We start from the raw sequence: 22,565 nt of genomic DNA on the forward strand, positions 1-22,565 counted from the left end.
AATACCCAGACCCACATTATAATTAATCAGCCTCCCTAGACCCTCAACCAGAAGAATAAATAAATAAGGGGAGAGGGGTCCCCCTGGCAAAGACCCCTAGAAGCACCAAACAACTCAATATGATCTCCATTGATTAGCATAGAGAAAGAAGTAGGCGTAACACAACTCATAACCCATTGGATCCATTCATCAACAAAGCCAAAAGCCTCGAGGATCTTCTGGAGGAAGGACCATCGAACTCTATCGTAATTCTTAGCCATATCCAGCTTGATAAACATATCTTTTTCCTTGGAGGTTGCCATAGAATGAATGGTCTTCATAGCAATGACCACAACATCCAAAATTTGACATTCTTCCACAAACCCACTCTGCTACTTAGAAATAACATCCCCCAGACACTTCTTCAACCTATCCGCTATCATCTTAGAGATGATCTTATAAATCACATTGTAGAGAGAGATAGGGTAGAATTGACCTAACTTGTCGGCCCCATCACACTTGGGGATTAGAGAAATGAAGGTCACATTCAAAGCCCGGAGCATCTGCTTATTCTTCTGAGACTCCTGGACTACTTCCAGTAAGTCTAGTTTGATAATATCCAAGAACTCTTGAAAGAATTCAACTGGGAACCCATCTGGTCTAGGGGCTTTTCCTTTCCTCATGTGAAAAACAATCCTCTCAAGTTCTTCCAAAAAAATAGGAACCAAACGCTGCTCATTCATCTCCCTAGTGACAAGAGAAGGAATGCAAGCAAGAACTTGATTCTCCTCCACCGATTCCCCTTGAGAGTCTTCACTGAAGAGGGACTAGAAATACTGTAACGACTCCCTAGAGATCTCCTGCAAGGATAAACACTCTTCACCTCTATCATTGACCAAAATAGGGATGGAATTTCCATATCTTCTTGCTTTCACTAAGTTGAAGAAGAAAGCAGTGTTCTTATCCCCCGCCTGAAGCCAATCAATACGATCTCTTTGTTTCTAGTATATTTCTTCCCTAAGCTCCCACTCGTCTACAACCTTGACAACCCTGTCTTCCTCCCTAAGCAAGGCCTTAGACAAACCATTCTCTCTGATTTCACTGGTGATGCCATTCAACATAATTTGAGGAGCTTTCTTAGCCTGAAAAATGATCCCGAAACCCTGACGGTTCCACTATTTAAGATGAAACTTAACAAATTGCACATAGTAGTGCCGAAGGCCGGCCTACCTTTCCTCCACCACTCCGCTACAAGTGCCTGCAAAGAAGGATCCCAAAGCCGCATAAGTTGGAATTTGAATGAAGGAGAGCGAGTGACCTGAGCCGAAGAAGAAACCAACTTGATGGGCCTGTGGTTTGATCCTCTCCATTTAAGAATCTTAGAACTTGTGGTCCACCCCCCACCTATCCAAAAACTTGAAACCAAAAAATGATCCAGCCTCTCCGAAATCCAATACTCCCCCACCCTCCTATTGTTCCAAGTGAACAAACCATTACTAGGCTTAATGTCAACAAGATGCAACGATGATATACTATCTGAAAAAGGATAGAAGAAGGTTCCAAACACATAACACCCCCCTTCTTCTCACTCAACTCAAGGATGGCATTGAAATCTCCCACCATAATCCAAGGTTGAAAAGGGACCGACCTTCGCATACAAGAAATATGAGACCATAAGTTCTGCTTACCCTAAATATCAGTAGGGGCATAGATGTTAGAAAACAAGATGAATTCCCTAGTCTCAAGACTAGAGACAATCCCATATAACGAAGATCTAGAGGCAACCCACCAGATAGGGCAAAACCTTAAAGGGTTCCAAAGACAGACCACCCCTCCAGAGAATCCAGCTACCCCAATGTACTGACACTTGCCTCATCCCCATAGCTTCAGCACCAGACCCATCATACTCTCCACCAAGAGTTTAGTTTCTTGCAAGAATAGGACATCAGGTGAATGATTCCTAATCAATTCCCGAACAACTTTTTGTCTAGGGCCACTACACAAGCCCCTCACATTCCATGAAAGCACAATCATTTTGGAGGATTGGAAAAGTGAGAATCCATAGTCTTTACTGACCCTGACTCAACCAAATTCTCTCCCATCAATTTGATCTTAGCCAAATCCTTCTTTCTGCCAGCCTTTGAGTTCTTCTCTGAAGCACTTTTCTTAATATCTTTCTTATGAAGACCCAGGTAAACGAAGGGATTATTACTTTTACCCCCAGCCGGATCCAATTTTAGAGCTATCGAAGAACCCTCCCCCCAACCAAATTCACCTCCGAACCAGAAGTGAGTCCCAACTGGACCCCTACTGGCTGATCCATCTCCATATCTTGGCTTCCCACCACTTGCAAGGCTTGGGAAGGGTCCTCAATCACTCTTTCTTGAGCCCCCCCTAAAGCACCTTGGTCCAAAGGGGTTAACCCCGGGTTCACCTCCTATTGGTTAAGGTCATCCAAGGCCTCAAATCTGTTAAAGGTATCCTCCTCCTATCTCTCCTGTAAGGGCCTCTTATGTCATCAAAACCTGTTCTTTGTCTTAACTGAGACAAAACCCTTAGCACCCGCACCCTTCAACCATCATAGGAGCTTTTCCTTTATAAGCCCCGTCTAGGCTGTTGGCCGACCTCTGAGGGTGGCATTCCACCGATTTATATCTAGGGCACTTGCGCTGTAAATGCCCATACTCATGACAAAGACAACACCAAAATGGTAAAGTCTCATAATCTAACTGCCGAACCCATGAATAAGAGCCCGCACACATATCTATAGCATCTAGTATAGGTTTACTAAGATCAATTTCAACACAGATATGCGCAAAGGTCATTACCTTTCTCTCCAGGGTTTGTGTTCAAGATCCCATCGCCTTCCCAAGCAGTGCAACAAGCTTCTGGAGCACATCCTCCTGACAACATTCCAATGGAAAGCGTGGTAAATGAACCCATATTGGAACCCTATTCAAGAGCTCCTCCGAAGGGTTAAACCCCGCATGCAAAGGTTTAATGAACAACCCCACCTGGTTGTAAAAATACAAGCCTCCTTCAAAAAACCTATTACGATCCTCCATGCAGTTGAAAGTAACCATAAAGTAGTTGTTTGCCAGAAGCATAATCTCCATTTCCCCTTCCAGAGCCCAAGTCCTCTGTGCCCAGTTTTCCAAAAACTGCAAGGAAACCCTAATTCCCCAAAACTTGCAATATAGAGAGTGTTTTGAAAAGTACTCAACATCTTCAACTATCATCTCTGGAGGAATAACTAGCCTTGGCCTCTCACTGGATCTCTCCAAGCAACCATTAACCTTCATAATGTGAGAGCTACCAGCACTACTAGACCCCAAATCTGAGGAAAAAAGATTATTGTTAAAAGTCTTCATGCTCTGGGATGGGGATTTTGAGCCCATCGCAGCATGAAAATCCATGGCGAGCGGTACCTTCGAGGCCTCACTGCCAATACTCGACATTAGATTTCAAGAAGAAAGGAACCCACACCCTAAAGGGGCCCGCTAGAATGTACGACACCCAAGAACCCACCGCTCCCAAGCACCACTAGGATGGAGATCCAACTGAGGCCCCCAGCCCCACTGGAAACCCTCGGCCTGCAGAAAAAAATCCCAAGCCCTGCAACCTGCACCCTCTCGTAGACCACCGCACGACTCCCCACTCCCTCGGCTACTCCCCACTCTGTGCAGTCCTCCACTGCCCACCCCTGACACCCTGCATGCACCTGCACACACGATCGTTCACAAGCTAGGGCATCGGTGCCCTATCTCGACCCTCTGCAACCTCCCATCTGCTCGACACCATTTCAACCAAAATTAAATTAAAAACCTAATATATAATATATTATTATATATTATATAACATATAATTTATTTTTTAATTTAAAATTACCTATAAAAATCGATTGTCTGATATTCTCAGGAATCCAATTTACTCAGATATCCGATTTTACCCGATATTCAATTTGCTTAGGTGTTTACCATGCCAAGGTGTACTGACACCTAGGCCAAGCAAAAATTCAACATGGTTTTTTCGCGTTTTTAGGTGAGTGGAAAAGGCTATTTTTTTCACATCGCCACTTTTTGGCCCCCCATGATCCTGCACTTACCCATTATTATTTTTTGTCAAACCCTAAGTCACTGGTGTGAGGCCAGATTTGAAACCCAACAGACACCAAAGCCTTGGCTTTGATGTGTGTTGGATTCAAATCTAAATCACATCCTTTTTCTACACCATGCCCTCCATGGTGTGTGACAAGGTCATACTCCCGTCATACACCATAGATTTGGCACTCCACAGTGTGTGGCGGGGATATGTTCCTGCCACCATCTTTTCTTTTGCAAGCTCTTGCTTTAGTGGTGGTTAGGGTTATATCCCTAACCAACACCTTGTACTTCCTTCATTTCCTTGCGTTTTTGTAGTGTCACTCGATAGGTGTGGGTCGAGGTTATGTCCCTAACTTACACCAAATCAATCCCTCAAGGCGTAAATTGGGGATGCAACCCCGATCCACACCTTATGCAAATTCATCTTTTAGGAAGTGCATATCAGGGATAGAAACCTGATATGCACTTTATCAATATTTTGGATTTAATGGTATGTAGTGTATATCAGGGATTTGCACCTTCATATTATGTTTTTCCCAAGTGCATATCAAGGTTGTATATCTGATATGAACCTCTTGGTATTTATTGATCTTCCCTATATTTGGGATATAAACCCAATATAAACTGATGCACGAGCATCCCTAGTTCTTGGCAATCTTGCATCAACCAAAAACTTTTTCTTTTCAGTTTGTTCCTATTTTGTAGTTTCAACATTTAATTCTGCATTTCTTTGCATTTTCTCACCAGATCTTGCAGAGATGTATTTTGATTGTGGACATGTTAATTTGCCTTATCCTAAGTCCCTGGGACATTTGGATCTTTTCCCAACAAGTTATCGCTTCAAAAATCCAAGATAGTTTTTTGGCTTAGAACATTGAAACCGCTTGGACCTATTTTCTATTGTCGATGCTTACAGATCTTTCCTATTTCTTGTGGAGCTTGATTTTGTTGTTTCCAATTTTCATTGGTGTGTGTTCGAACTTCTCTTAGGTTTGCACTTCATCCTATTGATTTTCTGGATGGATCTCTAAAGCAGTCACAGGTGAGGAGGGAGCTCAAAGAGATCAATTCAGAGCAGCCATCAAGAGTAAACATAATGGAAACACAAAAATACGATGGAGGAAATGTAGGACAGATTTATTAATTGCATGAAATTTGATTACATTCAACTGCTTATAACTGAGTTACAACATACTGGCTCACAGGCCTGGTAGAATAGGTCACAACCGAGACTTTGAATCGAATGATCTATCTTTTATGTATAGTCTAGCTATCTTATTCTCTGATTGATTGCATTATAAAGCATAATTACAAATATAAATATCGATCCAAAGGGTCCAGTCGACCCAAAAGGGATCAAAACCCGAAGAACAAGACCTAACATGCAAATAACAAAGGTCGTCCTCCAACAAGAGATTCCTCCAGAAAATGCAAAGGATGAAACGTAGAAGGTTGGCCACATGCCAAGGAACATCAAAATCAATGCCCAGGGCTCCACAAGCTTTGGAATGGGTTCTGGTAGATCACCACAATAGGTCTCAGGCAACTGGTAACAAAGGAACAACTAGTAACAAGAAACTGTTAAGGAAATTGGTAGCGATATCTTGCCGGAAAGTGATCCAAATGCGATGCAGTCTGAAAGAAAGAAAGATGATCAAGTCTTCAAGTAGAATCCAACTCCATAGGATAAAGTGAGCCAAAACTGGGACACACAGAAAGGAAAACTGAAAATGCAAACAGAAAACAAAATAGAAAGGAAAATGTCTTTGGTTGATGAAAGATTGCTGTGAACCGGGGATGCTCCTACATTAGACATCCGAGGTTATTGAAAAAGTGAGCCTCTCACTTTGTTGGGGTCAGAGGAAAACCAAGGTAGTCTGCCTCTTCATGAGAAATCCAAGATGAATCTTTAACTGGTTTATCCTTCCACTTCACGATATATTATTTATACTCATTGTTTCGGGTACTACGCCCAATTCTACTATCCAAAATCTCTTCAATCTGATCTGGTTCCTTCCGAGGCAACTGTTTCTCCAAGTCTGCAATATTGTCCTTACTAAATTCTGGTTCATGGTACTCATGAAGATCTGCAATGTTGAATATGGGTGAAATACTTAGACTATCTGGTAGCTCCACTTCATATGCATTTCCAGAATTGAACTTCCTCAAAATCTTACAGGGTCCAAACTTCTTCATCTACAACTTATTATAAGTTCCAACTGGGAATCTCTCTTTTCTCAAATATACCATCACTTCATCACCAACTTCAAATTCCTTATGTCTCCTCTTCTCATCTTCCTTCTCCTTATATTTGTTGTTCATGTCTTCCAAATGCTATTTAACCTGAATATACAATGCTGCCATGTGATCTGCAAAATCTTTTGCTTCTGAACTCTTCTAGTCTTCATTGCTAATGTCTCTCAATTCTGCTATACCTCTAGGGTGCACTCTAGTAATAATTTCAAAAGGTGTTTTTCCAGTACTTCTATTCACTGAATTGTTGTAGGGAAACTATGCTTGTGCAAGGATTAAATCCCAACTTCCGGTTTTATCTTTGACTAAACATCTCAACAAGTTTCCCAAACTCCAATTAACAACTTATGTCTATCCATCAGTCTGTGGATGAAAAATAGAACTGAACTTCAAATCTGTCTTCATCTTCTTCCAAAGTGTTCTCCAAAAATAGCCAACAAACTTAGTGTCTCTGTCTGAAACTATGCTCTTAGGTAATCCATGGAATCTCACTACTTCCTTGAAAAATAGGTCTGCTACATGTAATGCATTTGATGTCTTCTTACAAGGTATGAAATGAGCCATCTTCAAAAATATATCTACTACCACAAATATAGAGACATTCCCTCTTGGTGTCTTAGGCAATCCAAGTAAAGAATCCATGCTTATATCCTCTGAAGATCTTACTAGTACTGCCAAAGGTTTATACAATCCCACATTTTGACTACTAACTTTTGAAACTTGGAAAAATCTACAACTCTGCACATATCTCTTAACATCCTTATGAATATGGGGCCAAAAGTACTGCTCACTCACCAATGCAACTGTTTTGTCAATGCCAAAATGTCTAGCTAGTTCTCCACTATGTTTCTCCTTTATCAAATTCTCTCTCATGGAACTCTTAGGTATGCACAACTGAACTCCCCTGAATAACATTCCATCTTTAATGAAGTAATCCAGCCATTTCCTTTGATCTACCCTAACCGATTCTTTACATGATTTCCAAGGTTCTTCAAAATCCGGGTCTTCATCATACAAGGTCTTCAAATCTTCAAAACCTAATATTGTCACTCTCATCTTAGTCAACAAATTCCTTCTCCTACTCAATGCATCAACAACTTTGTTAGATTTTCCACTTCTATGCTTCAACATAAAGGTGTAACTCTGCAAGAATTCTACTCATCTCATATGTCTCTGATTCAACTTACTCTGATTGTTAAAATATTGCAAAGCTTGATGATCTATATACGACACAAACTCGTTAGACAACAAGTAGTGTCTCCATTTCTTCAAGGCTTGAACTATGGCATAACATTCCTGATCATACACTGAATACCTCATTCGAGCATCATTCAATTTCTCATTGAAATAGGCTACTGCTCTCCCTTCTTGGCTCAAGACTGCTCCTATTGCTATTCCAGTTGCATCACAATCCACTTGAAATACTTTATTGAAATCCGGTAAAGCTAACACAGGTTGCTGAGTCGCTTTCTTCTTTAACAATTCAAAAATTTTGTTTGCTCCGATGGTCCACTTGAATTCCTTCTGATCTCCTCTCATGGTCTCAGTCATAGGGTTACAAACTAAACTAAATTTTTTGATAAACTTCTAGTAAAAACTAGCCAACCCATGAAATGATCTTACCTCCCCAATGCTTTCCGGTATAGGCCACTCAACAATGGCTTTCACTTTCTCAGGGTCCATCTTCAAACCATCCTTAGATATCACAAATCCTAAATAGACTATCTCATCCTTCATGAAAGTACACTTCTTGATATTGATCAACAACTTTTCTTCTCTCAACCTCTGCAAAACTTGTCCTAACTGCAACAAATGCTCCTCTTTTGTCTTACTGAAAATCCAAATGTCATTCAAATACACAATAACAAACTTAACTAGTAATTTCTTCAATACCTCATTCATTAGCCTCATCAAAGTACTCGGTGCATTAGTCAATCCAAAATGCATCACCAACCATTCATATAGTCCTTCATTTGTCTTAAATGCTGCCATCCACTCATCACCTTCTCTAATCCTAATCTGATGATATCCACTCTTCAAATCTATCTTTGTAAAGTATTTTACTCCACTCAAATAGTCCATTCTGTCATCCATCCTAGGCAAAGGAAACTGGTATTTCACTGTGATCTTGTTTATTGCTCTTGAATCAGTACACATTCTCCACTCTCCATTCGTCTTAGGTGCTAATACTATTGGTACTGCACAAGGGCTCAGACTCTCCTTGATCAAACCTTTCTTCAAAAACTCATGCACTTGTCTATTCAATTCTTCATTCTTTGTCGATGTCAACCGGTGTGCAACTTTGTTAGGCAAACTAGCTCTGGGAACCAAGTCCATGCAATGACTAATACTTTTAACAGGTGGAAATCCCTTAGGTACATTATTTGAAATGATGTCCTCATATTCTGTCACCAAATCTCTTATCTCTTTCGGTTGTTCTCCTTCCTGTTCCGATTTCTTAGTCTTCTTAGAAATTAAGGCAAAACACACATTCTCATGTCTTAGTCCATCCATGAATTTCCTTCCATCTACTAAATAGATTTTGGAATTTGTATAGGCTTCATTCTTCAAAGTTTCCTCCAAAGGTAACAAGGTTTTCTTCATCCCATTGGCCACCATAGTGTATGTATTCTTCCTTCCATCATGTATTGTCTGTCTATCAAACTGCCAAGGTCTACCCAACAAAAGGTGACAAATATCCATAGGCATAATATCACACAAAACTTCATCATGATAATTCCCAATTTTTAATTTTACCAAACATTGTTCACTTACTAGCAACTTATGTCCATCCTGAATCCATGCTATCTGGTAAGGCTTAGGGTGTTTTAATCTCTCTAATTTCAACTTATTCACCATCTCTTCTAAAACAAGGTTATCTGAACTACCACTATCAATAATAACTTTACAACACTTACCAGATACCTTACATCTGGTCTTGAACAGATTCTTCCTCTGCAAGGGCTCTTCATCTCCACCGGTATGACACAAATATCTCCTCATCATCAACAGTTCTCCATCTTCCGGTTTATTGTCTGATCCGGTGGGGTTTTCTTCCACCACTACTGCTCTTTGGTAGCCTCTATCTTCTTACATTTGAATGCGCGATGTCCTTCTCCTCCTCCACACTTAAAGTAGGTTCCTCTGAATTTCCTCTTATCTTGTCTTCCAAAGTTCTCATTCCGGTAGAAATTTCTATCGTCCTTCCGGTATAAATTACCTTCTTTGCTCACTTCCTTGTCCTTGTTCTGATTTGTACCGGTTCCTCTTCCTCTATTATATCCTCTTCCTCCTTAAAATATTCCTCCGGTAAACCTTCCACCCCTACCTCTTTGTCTCTCCTCATGTCTTTTGTTCAATTTCTCTTTAGCCTTTAGGGCATACTAGTAAGCTTCTTCAACACTTTCCAATTTGATCATACCAAGTTCATCTTGTATAGACATCCACAATCTGTTCAAATATCTTGCAATTTGTTCAACTCCATCATCAACATGTCCAGATCTGATGTTCAACTTGTAAAATGCTTCAGTGTACTCTTTCACACTAGATTCCTTTTGTCTCAGATTCTACAACTTCCAGAACAAATCCACTTGATAATTCGCTGGCACAAACTTTGATTTCAACTTAGCAATCATCCTATCCCATGTCTTAATCTTCTCTTTACCTCTTCTCTATCTGTCAACTTGCAAATGCTCCCACCAAAGAGATGCATGACCTTTCAATCGAGTACATGTATATTTTATCTTCCTCTCTTCTGCAGTGTTTTCAAAATTGAAATACTTCTCCATCTCCAAGATCCAATCCATCAATTCATCCGAATCTAACTTCCCATCATATTCTGGTGGGGTAAAATGAGGTTTAGTGTTTTCCCCACTCAAAACCCATAAAGACCTTTCTTCATCCGGATCAACCGTCGATAGGTTTACTTGTTCTGCCGGGACTTCTTCTCCTTCATCTTCACTTACATCTTCGATATGTCAGCCTCTTCTCTGGGCTATCTCCACGGCTTCTAATCAGGCTGCTATTCCTTGCAACATCTCCATCACAATTTGGTCTACATTCCCACACACTCCAGCATTCCTATTTCCTCTTTGCAACATCGATTCACACTAGTCCTATGCAATTGCAGGTCGGATCCATAATCCGCCACCCTACAACAAAAATTTAGGACACGCAACCTTGGAAATGAAACTTTGCTCTAATCCCACTTGAAGCAGTCGACGGTGAGGAGGGAGCTCAAAGAGATCAATCTAGACTGGACAACAAGAGTAAACAAAATGGAAACACGAAGATATGATGGAGGCAATGCAGGATAGATTGATTAATTGCATGAAATTTGATTACATCCAACCGATTACAACTGGGTTACAACATACCGGCTCATAGGCCTGGTAGAATAGGTCACAACCGGGACCTTGAATCGAATGATCTATCTTTTAAGTATAGTCTAGCTATTTGATTCTCTGATTGATTGCATTCTAAAGCATAACTACAAATATATATATCGATCTAAAGGATCTAGTCGGCCCAAAAGGGATCAAAACCTGAAGAACAAGACCTAACATGAAAATAACAAAGGTCAGCCTCCACCAAGAGATTCCTCCAAAAATTTCAAAGGATGAAAAGTAGAAGGTTGGCTACACGCCAAGGAACATTGAAATCAACACCTAGGGCTCCGGAAGCTTCATAATGGGTTCCGATAGATAACCAGAATAGGTCTCAAGCAACCGGTAACAAAGGAACAATCGATAACAAGAAGTTGTCATGGAAATCGATAGCGATATCTTGCCAGAAAATGATCCACATGTGATGTGGTCTAAAAGCAAGAAATATGATCAAGTCTTCAAGTAGAATCCAACTCCACATGATCCTGTGAGCCAAAATCGGGGCACAGAAAGAAAAATTGAAACTGCAAATAGAAAACAAAACAAAAGGAAAATGTTTTTGGTTGATGCAAGATTGTTGTGAACTGGGGATGCTCCTGCATCAATCTCTTTGGCTGAGTCAAGTTTAGAGGCCCAATTCAAATTTTTGCTTTGCATTTCCAAATAAGTTAGTTTGAATGGCCTAGTTTGCGAGAGGGCAAAATGGAGCCAGTTGATCTTCAGAGGGTAAGGCTCGGGATTCATGTCCTACATCTTTCATTTGGCCTATTCAGTGATGTGCAACTTTCAAAATTCAGTTTGGAGAAGTTTATCAAGTACCCATTTTGAGGGGTAAGCTGAAAGTGCATTTTAGGCACAAATGTAGATTTTATTGAGTAGCCTACTTTGAGTGTTTGTATCTTTTTCTCTGTTGATTTTCATGAAAAAATTCAAAAAGGATTCAATTGTATGAATAAATATGAGCCAACCTGCAAAATTTCAAGTCTTGACGAATCCATTTTCTCAGTTTTTGAAGCCAAATCCATTTGCAGTTTGTGTGATTTGACAAGTCCCTGTTTCGACAGCTAGTCAGAGCCCTGTTTCGCATAAGTGTAAAAGTTGCCTCAGTGAGTGTCATGCCATAATGTTTGTTCCAGGATAATGTTGATATAAATGATGAGCTATGTTTCAAGTTTCAAGCCTTTGCTAATCCGTTTGATCGGTTTTCCAAAAGGTTCATTTAGCCATCGTTTTCAGTTATTCGTACTTTCAGTGCCATATCAGTTAATGTAGCCATTTTTGTGAGTGCACCATTTGCATCCTGTCAGTCTTGTGATCGAACTGAGAATTCAAAGATTTAATATGTATTTCAAGGTACCTATGTTTCAAATTTGAGGGCCTATAGAGGTCGTTTGGTATTTTTGAGAAAGGCATCATGTGTTGCCAGAACGTTGACTTCGTCAGGTCCGCAGTGTCGACAAAGCCAGTTTGTCATGTTCGCTGATTAATATCTCTTCGCTCGGGACTTTTCTTGAGAAACAGTTTGGTAGATTTCATGCTTGCATATCAGAGCACACGCCTGTCAGATGGCGAGATCCAGAAAGGTGTTTTGACCACATTGAAAATTACGTCTTCGCGATTAGATGCGAAAATGTGGCGTGGTCGCCTGAAAGTATGGGTAAGGTTCCTGAAGCATTCCAAAGGTCAGTTGCATGAAAACAAATTTTTTTTTTAGTTGGACCCACTTTGGGGCCCGACCTAGCTCATGTCCGTGCATTATTTTAAGGTGAAATAGTCTTAATTCATGGTGATGCATATTAATACCAGTAAGTGTATTTGGGAATTTGGTCAATTGAAGGCGTGATGGACTGCTGTAGACTTGATCCTGGATCTTCGAGATGGAATATGTGATGGAATTGACAAGTGTTAAACCAAATTCAATTAAAGATAATAAAAGTTTGCCCAAAGGTGAGAATTTCCCATCTCTTATTTTAAGGCTGCTGAGAAATGCAAAATAGCAGTAATTGTCTTATCGGAGGATTTTATAACTACAAAATGGCCGATGCTAGAACTTTGTGCTTTTGTTAAAGCCAAAAGTAAAATGAATCCAAGCCTTAAAATATTCCCCCTCTTTTTCAAGGTGACACCCAAAGAACTTTCTGAATTCATTTACAATATTGAGAACAAAAGATACCCTGACTCCTGGAATCAGCTTTACAAATCAGATGACAAAGTTAATCTTGAAGCTTGGTTGGATGCCTTGGAAGCACTTCGTTTAATTAATGGTGAAATATATATTAAAGAAGAAGGTGAAGTTTCTTATAGATGAATTATTTCTCGCATCCATCCTCTACTACCACAAAGCTTGAAATATGAAGGCATTTCAATAAAAGGAAAAGAACGTTTCTGCCTGGAGATCCATTTGCTGTTCTTGAGTGTTCCATGTTCAAAAACTGGTGCCGGAGTGGTTGGTTTATATGGAATAGGTGGCTGTGGCAAAACAACTTTGGGCATGAGCTTGCTGAACTTCAAAGGAATGATGATCCCACAAAGAACATAAAATGAGCTCTTAAATATCTAACTGATGCAGATGAACAGTTTTTGGTCACGTGGGGTTTTTTTTTTTTTAAACTTATAAAATGTAATTGCCATGGTAGCGTAGAGCCCAACCTCCACCCCTATGCGTGAAATCTAATTGTGAAAAGCATGTGGAGGGTAGCTGCTGGTGAATGGTGGGAAAAAGGTAAAGCGCTTCCAACTAAAATGCACTTGGTTTGCATTCCAATCCTCCTTCCTCCTTCCCTGCTGCAACGTGATATGCAAAGGGGTTGCAGAAAGTGAAACGGCTGAAGCCCATGGTGCATACTCCTCCCCCACGTGAAACACCAAATGCGAACAACAATCTCCTCCTTCTCCTGCGTGGTGTTCAGTGAGGCATTGTTAGATCCCAACAAAGGAAAATTGACAGGCTGCGTGGTTGGATAGAGCATGGAAGCTCTCAGGCAATTGCAGTTTGGTAGGTGTATTGCAATTTGATAGATGCATTTCCAGAGATGAGACTCCCATTCAGCGTGGTAGAAGACAAGGCGTTTCAAACCTTTAACCAAATGCAGATTAGCAATGTGTTGTGCAATGGTGTATGCCCAAACTCCACGACTTTGCTAACATCCTCCATGTGCGTGGTTGAGAAGGCCATTGAAGTCCATGCAAATGAAAAAAATCGCCATGAAAGTCTCATATGAAGCTCTGAAATGCATTTCTGGGCAAAACCGTATTATCCCACATTGGCTTGGAAATGGTCTATTTTGGTGTTTATAACAAAGAACACACACATCTAATATGTCAAAACCTCTAGGCTTTTGACGGATGGTGCCTATGGGCGCCCAAGGTGGGCCCACGTGTGGGCATGGATCTCGAGGCAATAGAGGAGGTGACTGAGTAGCGACAAGGTGGACCCCATGCATGCACGCTTCTCGAGGCAAACCGACAAATTTTGCAGAGAAAGGTCGGCTTAATCGGTGAGTAGGTCCAAGATGATCCGACGAAGCGCATTGATTCGTGGGCCGAAGATGCACGCGAGTTAAACCCTACGAAACAACGAAAAGAGGTAAAAATCGTGCATGTTTCGGGAGATCGGATGATCCGCGCTGCTTCGCGAAGGAAAGTTGCATGCGAGTTAAACCCTGCGAAATGGCGATCATGGAGTGGAGATGCATGCCAGATAAAGGCTGCGAAATGGCGAAAGGAAGATTGCAGTCCGGGTCCCGATGAGGTGGCAGGTCCAGTAGGTGGGCCTTGCCTAGGTGGTGTACACGTGGCGGCCAAGTGGCAGTGACAAAGCGGATGACATGGCGGTGATGAGGTGTCATCCTAGGTGGCATCCAGTCAACCCCATCGACAAATCAGATCCCGCCATGTGGAAAAGCGTCAGGACCAAATGGGAGCAAAAACCAAATTTAAAATCAGTTAAAGATATAGTTTCAACTATATTGAATAATTCAAAAATTTAAATGATGTGCACACATGAGGAATTAATTCGCTCAGGGTCTCAGTTTTGCTCAAAATATGAAGTGTTATATATCGTCGGAAAGCTCTCAGAATGAGGAATCCGACCAAGTAGTTAATTTTGACAAATGTGGGATATTTCGAGAGTAGTTTCCATGGGGGTGAAATTCAGTTAGAGAGGAGATACTTGGCAATTTCAGTTGCAGATTTGATTTTCTTCCCTCTCCTTCTTATTCCCAATTCTTCTCATTTTGTAAGGGTTCTAGAATTTTGGAGAATGGCTCCAGTTTTCATGGCTTCCAATTTTGACTATTCTTGAAGATTGTACAGGGCAGGGCTTTTCTTTCAGTAATGGAGTTCAACTCTTTTCTATACGTGTTCTCAGTTGTAGGTTCTTGTGTATGTAAGGCATGCACAAATTCACACAGAAGTTGTCTCTGGATTTGTATTTTCATTATATTCAAATCAGATCCTCAAAGAGCCTAAGATTTGTTATCTCAAGGAGGTAGTTGTGATTGTTTGCAGGGATTCTTCAAGGAAGAATTTAAATTCTGTAATAAATCATGAATAATGGAATATAGTTTTTGGATTTGATATTTTCTGTGAGTGAGCTGAGTAATGCATTTATGCAAGGCATTAATGCATGAATATTTAATAATGAAGATGGATTTGCAATCAAAGCTTTTATCTATAGTTTGATGTATGACTCTGTTGCCCTTGGATAAGGCACTAATCTTGCAAATAAGGGGATTCTCAAACAATTTAAAATCCAATCAGAATACCTTATTTTATGTTATGTTTTGGAATGTTTCATCTATCTAATGCTCAAGCATATCTTAGTTTTATGTGTAGATCTAGCCCATTTGCAGTAACCCAGTTGTTATTGAGCCTTGATGAGATCTATCTATTTATGTTGATGCTGTCATAGGTGTGTAATAGGTTTAATTCTAAGCATCAAAGGTATACCTACCTAGGTTTTGCAGAGCCTGAAGAGTAGAAGGATTCAGATCCTTGTCATGTTGTCCAAGCCTTGAGGTTCTTCATAGATTGAATTGGCTACTTCATAGATCAATTGCAGGTGTACTTGGTTATCACTTTTGGTGAACAACAAAAATGGCGACTTTGCTGGGGAATTAATGGATTTGAATGTTTGATTGATGAGGTCAGAAGTTGAATGTATCCTTCATTCTATCAATTTCATATCCAGCCAGTCTGTCCATTGTGTATGCACAGAGTGTGGAAGTGAATTTATTAGTTAGAAAGTATTCCTTGTTCTGGATCTACAAGTATCCATGAGTTTCATGTTATATTTTATGAAAGGTAACATTAAATTGTATTTGTTCAAAGTTGTAAGAAGCTCTTGCAGCTGTATACGAACTTTTCCCCAATTCCTTATTGGGTGGCGATTCTGTGGTTCATACCAGTATTGAAAAACCTGGAAGAGTGTTTATTATAGCAAGATTGAAAGAGAAACAGAGAATTAAATTTGTGATTGAATGGTTCTGCTGTTCAAAACATCCTCTGTACAAGAGGTGGCGACTCTGATGTAAAAGACCATGCTAAAAGTGAAGTAAATCTCCAGATCTACAAGTTTTACAGCTGCAAATCTCCAGGTATTTTCAGAGTTTTTAAATGCAAGACATCTCTTCTGAAAATTTGAATGTGTAATGTTGTTTTCCCATTTAGTGAACAACACTAGTCTAGAGGGAAAGAGAGGATCTCAAAATTAATTTGCATATCTATGATGCTAAAATATCCAATGTTTATAATCTTCTGTAGTATGCAAATTTAGGAAAAACTTTGTGTCAAGCAATGTTATGAATAGTTTCAGAATAAGGATACTTGCTTGAAGTTTTTATCCAAAGTTATATAATCATTTGTGGGAGTAGGAAGAAACGAGCAGTGAAGTTTTCCAACCTTGTGTATTTCCACATAGAGCCATGCCTGGTGAAGTGTCACAACCATGTAATGGAAAGAGTTTCAGTATGAAGTATTATGCTGCTCTAAACTTTGAAGGTATTCCGGGTTACCCAAATCCCATACCCACAGAAATCAGAAAGTATTTGCCAATTTTCAGTGTGAAGAAATTAGAATCAGCATGTCAACATGTGAAAAGAGTTTCAGATTTGATAGGAGAATTTGAAATTTGTCATGAAGATATATGCATGAAATTGTTTGTTTAGTCATTGAAAGAAGATGCAAGAGATTGGTTTTCTTTTTTGCTGGTGAATTCTATTACCTCATGGGAAGAATTGATTTCAGATTTCATGGATCAATTCGATGAGAAGGTGAGTGATTATGACTTGTTGAAAGAATTCACTTATATACAAATCAGGGAAGATGAATTGGTACCAACATTTAACATCAGATTTTCACAAGCATTGACTAAAATTTCCAGAAAGTACAAGTTTGAAGATAAAGTATGCTTGGATATTTATATGAGTTCTTTTGGTAAGAAGATGGGTTTCCTATTGAGAAACAAAGAACCCAAAACCTTGTATGAAGCTTTTAACACAACTAGAGACATTGAAAATAATTTAAAATTTGGGATAGCCAAGAAATTTGTGTCTGCTGTAGTTTCTTGTCAAAGCACCTTCAATGGTGAAATACCATGTGAAGTTGAACCAATCATTCCATGTCTAAGTGCATCAAGCTCTGCAGTTCCGAATGGTTTTATTAATGCATATGTTTCAGAATTGAATGAGAGTCAAGATCCTCTGCTGTTAATGCCAGTTGCCTCTCACAGTAATGATGGAATGATTAGTGTGCAATGTTGTGATAATGCTGATACGAAGATTGATATATACAAGGGATATGTACCATTTGATTTGTAAGCCGGTTATGCTGACTATGTGACTGCAAATTACCAAGTTAATCATGCATCTCCTAAGGTTAACAATAATGAAAATTATGGTAATGATGACCATCGATCTTTAAATGTTGCTGATGTATTTGATGTTCAAATACCAAATACTAAAGGATCACCAAATGTTGTTGATTATGTAAGTGAAGTTGTGCAATATGATGAAAATCAGATTTTGGTTAAGTCTGATAAATCTGAAAATGAAATTGTGAATGATGTTGATAATGTGCTCAGTGCAAGTATACCCAGTGATGAATGTGTTTCAGAATGGAGTGGTGTTGCTGATTATGAGGACAATGGGTTCTATTCCCAACACCTTGAAGGTATGCAAATGAACAATGAAGATCAATTTTAGAATGAGAATGATCTTGGCACAAGTGTTTCACTTCCTTTTGATCAGCAAATGAATGCCAGTTATGTAGCTGATAATGGTTATGAGAATTCTTATTATTCATCTTGTGAAGATGATATAATAGAAGACCAAGTTATGTACCTTAGTTATGAATCTGAAAACGAAAGTATTTTTGAAGATAAGAATGTATGTGACAATGCTGATAATGTTCTATTTTCAGATTTAAGTAAACCCATGTTTGAATGCTTTCAAAATTTGAGGTACCATGAAGAGACTGAAAATGATGATAGTATGCTTGAACCGGATATGGAATTCTTTGCTTTTGATACTAATGCTCATGGTGCTGATTTTATTGATGAAAATGCTGAAGTTTCCCCTTGTGTTGAACAAGTTTGTAATGCTGATAAAATTCCGAACAACAGTAGCATGGGTTGTAAAAATTTACTTCATGATGAAGACAAGAGGCATGGGTTATGTGATGACTTTTTCAGACCACAAATGGAAGTGTTTTAGGTAGATGTAAGCCTGAAAGAGAAAGACTTAGCTGAGGATTTGCTTCAGCCAGAGGTATGCATTCTTTTCCATGAATGAGATGTTGAGAATGCATAAGTTTTCAGTTTGATAAGCAATGATAGTATGAGGTGTGATCAGCATAGTGAAGTATCACATCTGGATTGTGATATTTATGTTCCTTGTTTTTATCAGTCGGATACTAATGCCCTTCATTCTATGATTCTAAATGGTAATAAGGCATGTGTTGATAAGAATTACAATGTTGAAAATGAATGTTTTATTTTTGAGATTCAACATGATGATGCCCTTGCTAATGGTAGAATTGATTAGGATAGTGAAATGTATGGTATCTTGTGGGAAAGCCTCTATAGTGAGTTGTCTCATGGTTTTACTTTTGTTGAGATAGTGTGTGACCGTAAAGTTCAGAATTAGACAAGAGGTATGCACACCAGTTGTTATAGTAATGAGACAAAAGAGGTTGATTATAAGGATTATGCTCAGTTGTTATTGAAAGGTTCCTTTGTTTGGATCATGGTATCAAGTGATGAGAATCAGATTTTTGATAGAGGTAAATGCTGATGATTCTTTGAGTAGCTTGTAATCAGTTGTCAGCATGTTTGTATATTTTGTATAGTTGCTTTGCTTTAGTTGTGTGGTTTTCAATAAAGTGCCCTGCTGTTTGGGTAGAATAAGGAAGCCTTGTTTTTTGAAATGAAATGAGAAGAGAAGAATGATCCCTTTTTGGGTGGTCTGCTTAACCAAAGATATCTGGATTCTTGTGTTGATCTTGCAATCAACCATCCCCAGTCAGAGCCACTGTTGGGACTCATTAAAATTGAGTCAAGTTTAGAGGCCCAATTCAAATTTTTGCTTTGCATTTCCAAATAAGTCAATTTGAATGGCCTAGTTTGCGAGAGGGCAAAATGGAGCTAGTTGATCTTCAGAGGGTAAGGCTCGGGATTCATGTCCTACATATTTCATTTGGCCTATTCAATGATATGCAACTTTCAGAATTCAGTTTGGAGAAGTTTATCAAGTAACCATTTTGAGGGGTAAGCTGAAAGTGCATTTTAGGCACAAATGCAGATTTTATTGAGTAGCCTACTTTGAGTGTTTGTATCTTTTGCCCTGTTGATTGTCATGGAAAAATAGAAAATGGATCCAATTGTATTCATAAATATGAGTCAGCCTACAAAATTTCAAGTCTTGATGAATCCATTTTCTTAGTTTTTGAAGCCAAATCCGTTTGCAGTTTGTGTGATTTGACAAGTCCCTGTTTCGACAGCTAGTCGGAGCCCTGTTTCGCATAAGTGTAAAATTTGCCTCAGTGAGTGTCATGTCATAATTTTTGTTTCGAGCTAATGTTGATATAAATGATGAGCTATGTTTCAAGTTTCAAGCCTCTGCTAATCCGTTTGATCAGTTTTCCAAAAGGTTCATTTAGCCATCGTTTTCAGTTATACGTACTTTCAGTGCTGTATCAGTTAATGTAGCCATTTTTGTGAGTGCACCATTTGCATCTTGTCAGTCTTGTGATCGAACTGAGAATTCAAAGTTTTAATATGTATTTCAAGGTACCTATGTTTCAAATTTGAGGGCCTACAGAGGTCGTTTGGTATTTTTGAGAAAGGCATCATGTGTTGCCAGAATGTTGACTTCGTCAGGTCCGCAGTGTCGACAAAGCCAGTTTGTCATGTTCGCCGATTAATATCTCTTCGCTCGGGACTTGTCTTGAGAAACCGTTTGGTAGATTTCATGCTTGCATACCAAAGCACACGCCTGTCAGATGGCGAGATCCAGAAAGGTGTTTTGACCACATTGAAAATTACGTCTTTGCGATTAAATGCGAAAATGTGGCGTAATCGCCTGAAAGTTGGAAAATTCAGTCCGATGATCCGAAAATGATGTCGATCATTTCTAGAGGTATGGGTAAGGTTCCTGAAGCATTCCGAAGGTCAGTTGCATGAAAACAAATTTTTTTTTTAGTCGGACCCACTTTGGGGCCTGACCTGGCTCATGTCCGTGCATTATTTTAAGGCGAAATGGTCTTAATTCATGGTAATGCATATTAATACTAGTAAGTGTATTTGGGAATTTGGTCAATTGAAGGCGTGATGGACTGCAGTAGACTTGATCCTAGATCTTTGAGATGGAATATGTGATGCAATTGACAAGTGTTAAACAAAATTCAATTAAAGATAATAAAAGTTTGCCCAAAGGTGAGAATTTCCCATCTCTTATTTTAAGGCTGCTGAGAAATGCAAAACAACAGTAATTGTCTTATTGGAGGATTTTATAACTACAAAATGGCCGATGCTAGAACTTTGATCTTTTGTTAAAGCCAAAAGTAAAATGAATCCAAGCCTTAAAATATTCCCCCTCTTTTTCAAGATGACACCCAAAGAACTTTCTGAATTCATTTACAGTATTGAGAACAAAAGATACCCTGACTCCAGGAATCAACTTTACAAATCAGATGACAAAGTTAATCTTGAAGCTTGGTTGGATGCCCTGGAAGCACTTCATTCAATTAATGGTGAAATATATATTAAAGAAGAAGGTGAAGTTGCTTATAGACGTAGAATTATTTCTCGCATCCATCCTCTACTACCACAAAACTTGAAATATGAAGGCATTTCAATAAAAGGAAAAGAACGTCTCTGCCTGGAGATCCATTTGCTGTTCTTGAGTGTTCCATGTTCAAAAACTGGTGCCGGAGTGGTTGGTTTATATGGAATAGGTGGCTGTGGCAAAACAACTTTGGTCATGAGCCTGCTGAACTTCAAAGGAATGATGATCCCACAAAGAACATAAAATGAGCTCTTAAATATCTAACTGATGCAGATGAATAGTTTTTGGTCACGTGGGGTTTTTTTTTTTTTAAACTTATAAAATGTAATTGCCATGGTAGCGTAGAGCCCAGCCTCCACCCCTGTACGTGAAATCTGATTGTGTAAAGCATGTGGAGGGTAGCTGCTAGTGAATGGTGGGAAAAAGGTAAAGTGCTTCCAACTGAAATGCACTTGGTTTGCATTCCAATCCTCCTTCCTCCTTCCCTGCTGCAATGTGATATGCAAAGGGGTTGCAGAAAGTGAAACAACTAAAGCCCACAGTGCATACTCCTCCCCCACATGAAACACCAAATGCGAACAACAATCTCCTCCTTCTCCTGCGTGGTGTTCAATGAGGCATTGTTAGATCCCAACAAAGGAAAATTGATAGGCTGTGTGGTTGGATAGAGCATGGAAGCTCTCAGGCAATTGCAGTTTGGTAGGTGTATTGCAATTTGATAGATGCATTGCCAGAGATGAGACTCCCATTCAACGTGGTAGAGGACAAGGCATTTCAAACCTTTAACCAAATACAGATTAGCAATGTGTTGTGCAATGGTGTATGCCTAAACTCCACGACTTTGCTAACATCCTCCATGTGCGTGGTTGAGAAGGCCATTGAAGTCCATGCAAATGAAAAAAAATCACCATGAAAGTCTCAGATAAAGGTCCGAAATGCATTTCTGGGCGAAACCGTATTATCCCACATTGACTGGGAAATGGTCTATTTTGGTGTTTATAACAAAGAACACACACATCTAATATGTCAAAGCCTCTGGGCTTTTGACGGATGGTGCCTATGGGTGCCCAAGGTGGGCCCACACGCGGGCGCAGATCCTGAGGCGGCAGAGGAGATGACTGAGCAGCGACCAGGTGGACTCCACGCAGGCATTCTTCCCGAGGCAAATAGGCGAATTTCGTAGAGAAGGGTCGGCTTAACCGGTGAGCAGGTCCGAGATGATCCAACGAAGCGCGTTGATTTGCATGCTGAAGATGCACGCGAGTTAAAGCCTGCGAAATAGCGAAAAGAGGTAAAGATCGTGCATGTTTCGGGAGATCGGACGATCCGCGCTGCTTTGCGAAGGAAAGTTGCACGTGAGTTAAACCCTGCGAAATGGCGAAACGTGAAATGGCAAAAATGAGCAAGGTTAAAGAACATGCAGGTTTGATGAAGATTGAGGGCTTGCGTGATTTCATGGAGTGGAGATGCACGCCGGATAAAGGCCACGAAATGGCGAAAGGAAAATTGCAGTCCGAGTCCCGATGAGGTGGTAGGTCCAGTCAGCGGTCTCGCAGGCAGGC

This window comes from Cryptomeria japonica, chromosome 3 (genome assembly GCF_030272615.1).
Source record: "Cryptomeria japonica chromosome 3, Sugi_1.0, whole genome shotgun sequence".
Taxonomy (NCBI): Eukaryota; Viridiplantae; Streptophyta; class Pinopsida; order Cupressales; family Cupressaceae; genus Cryptomeria; species Cryptomeria japonica.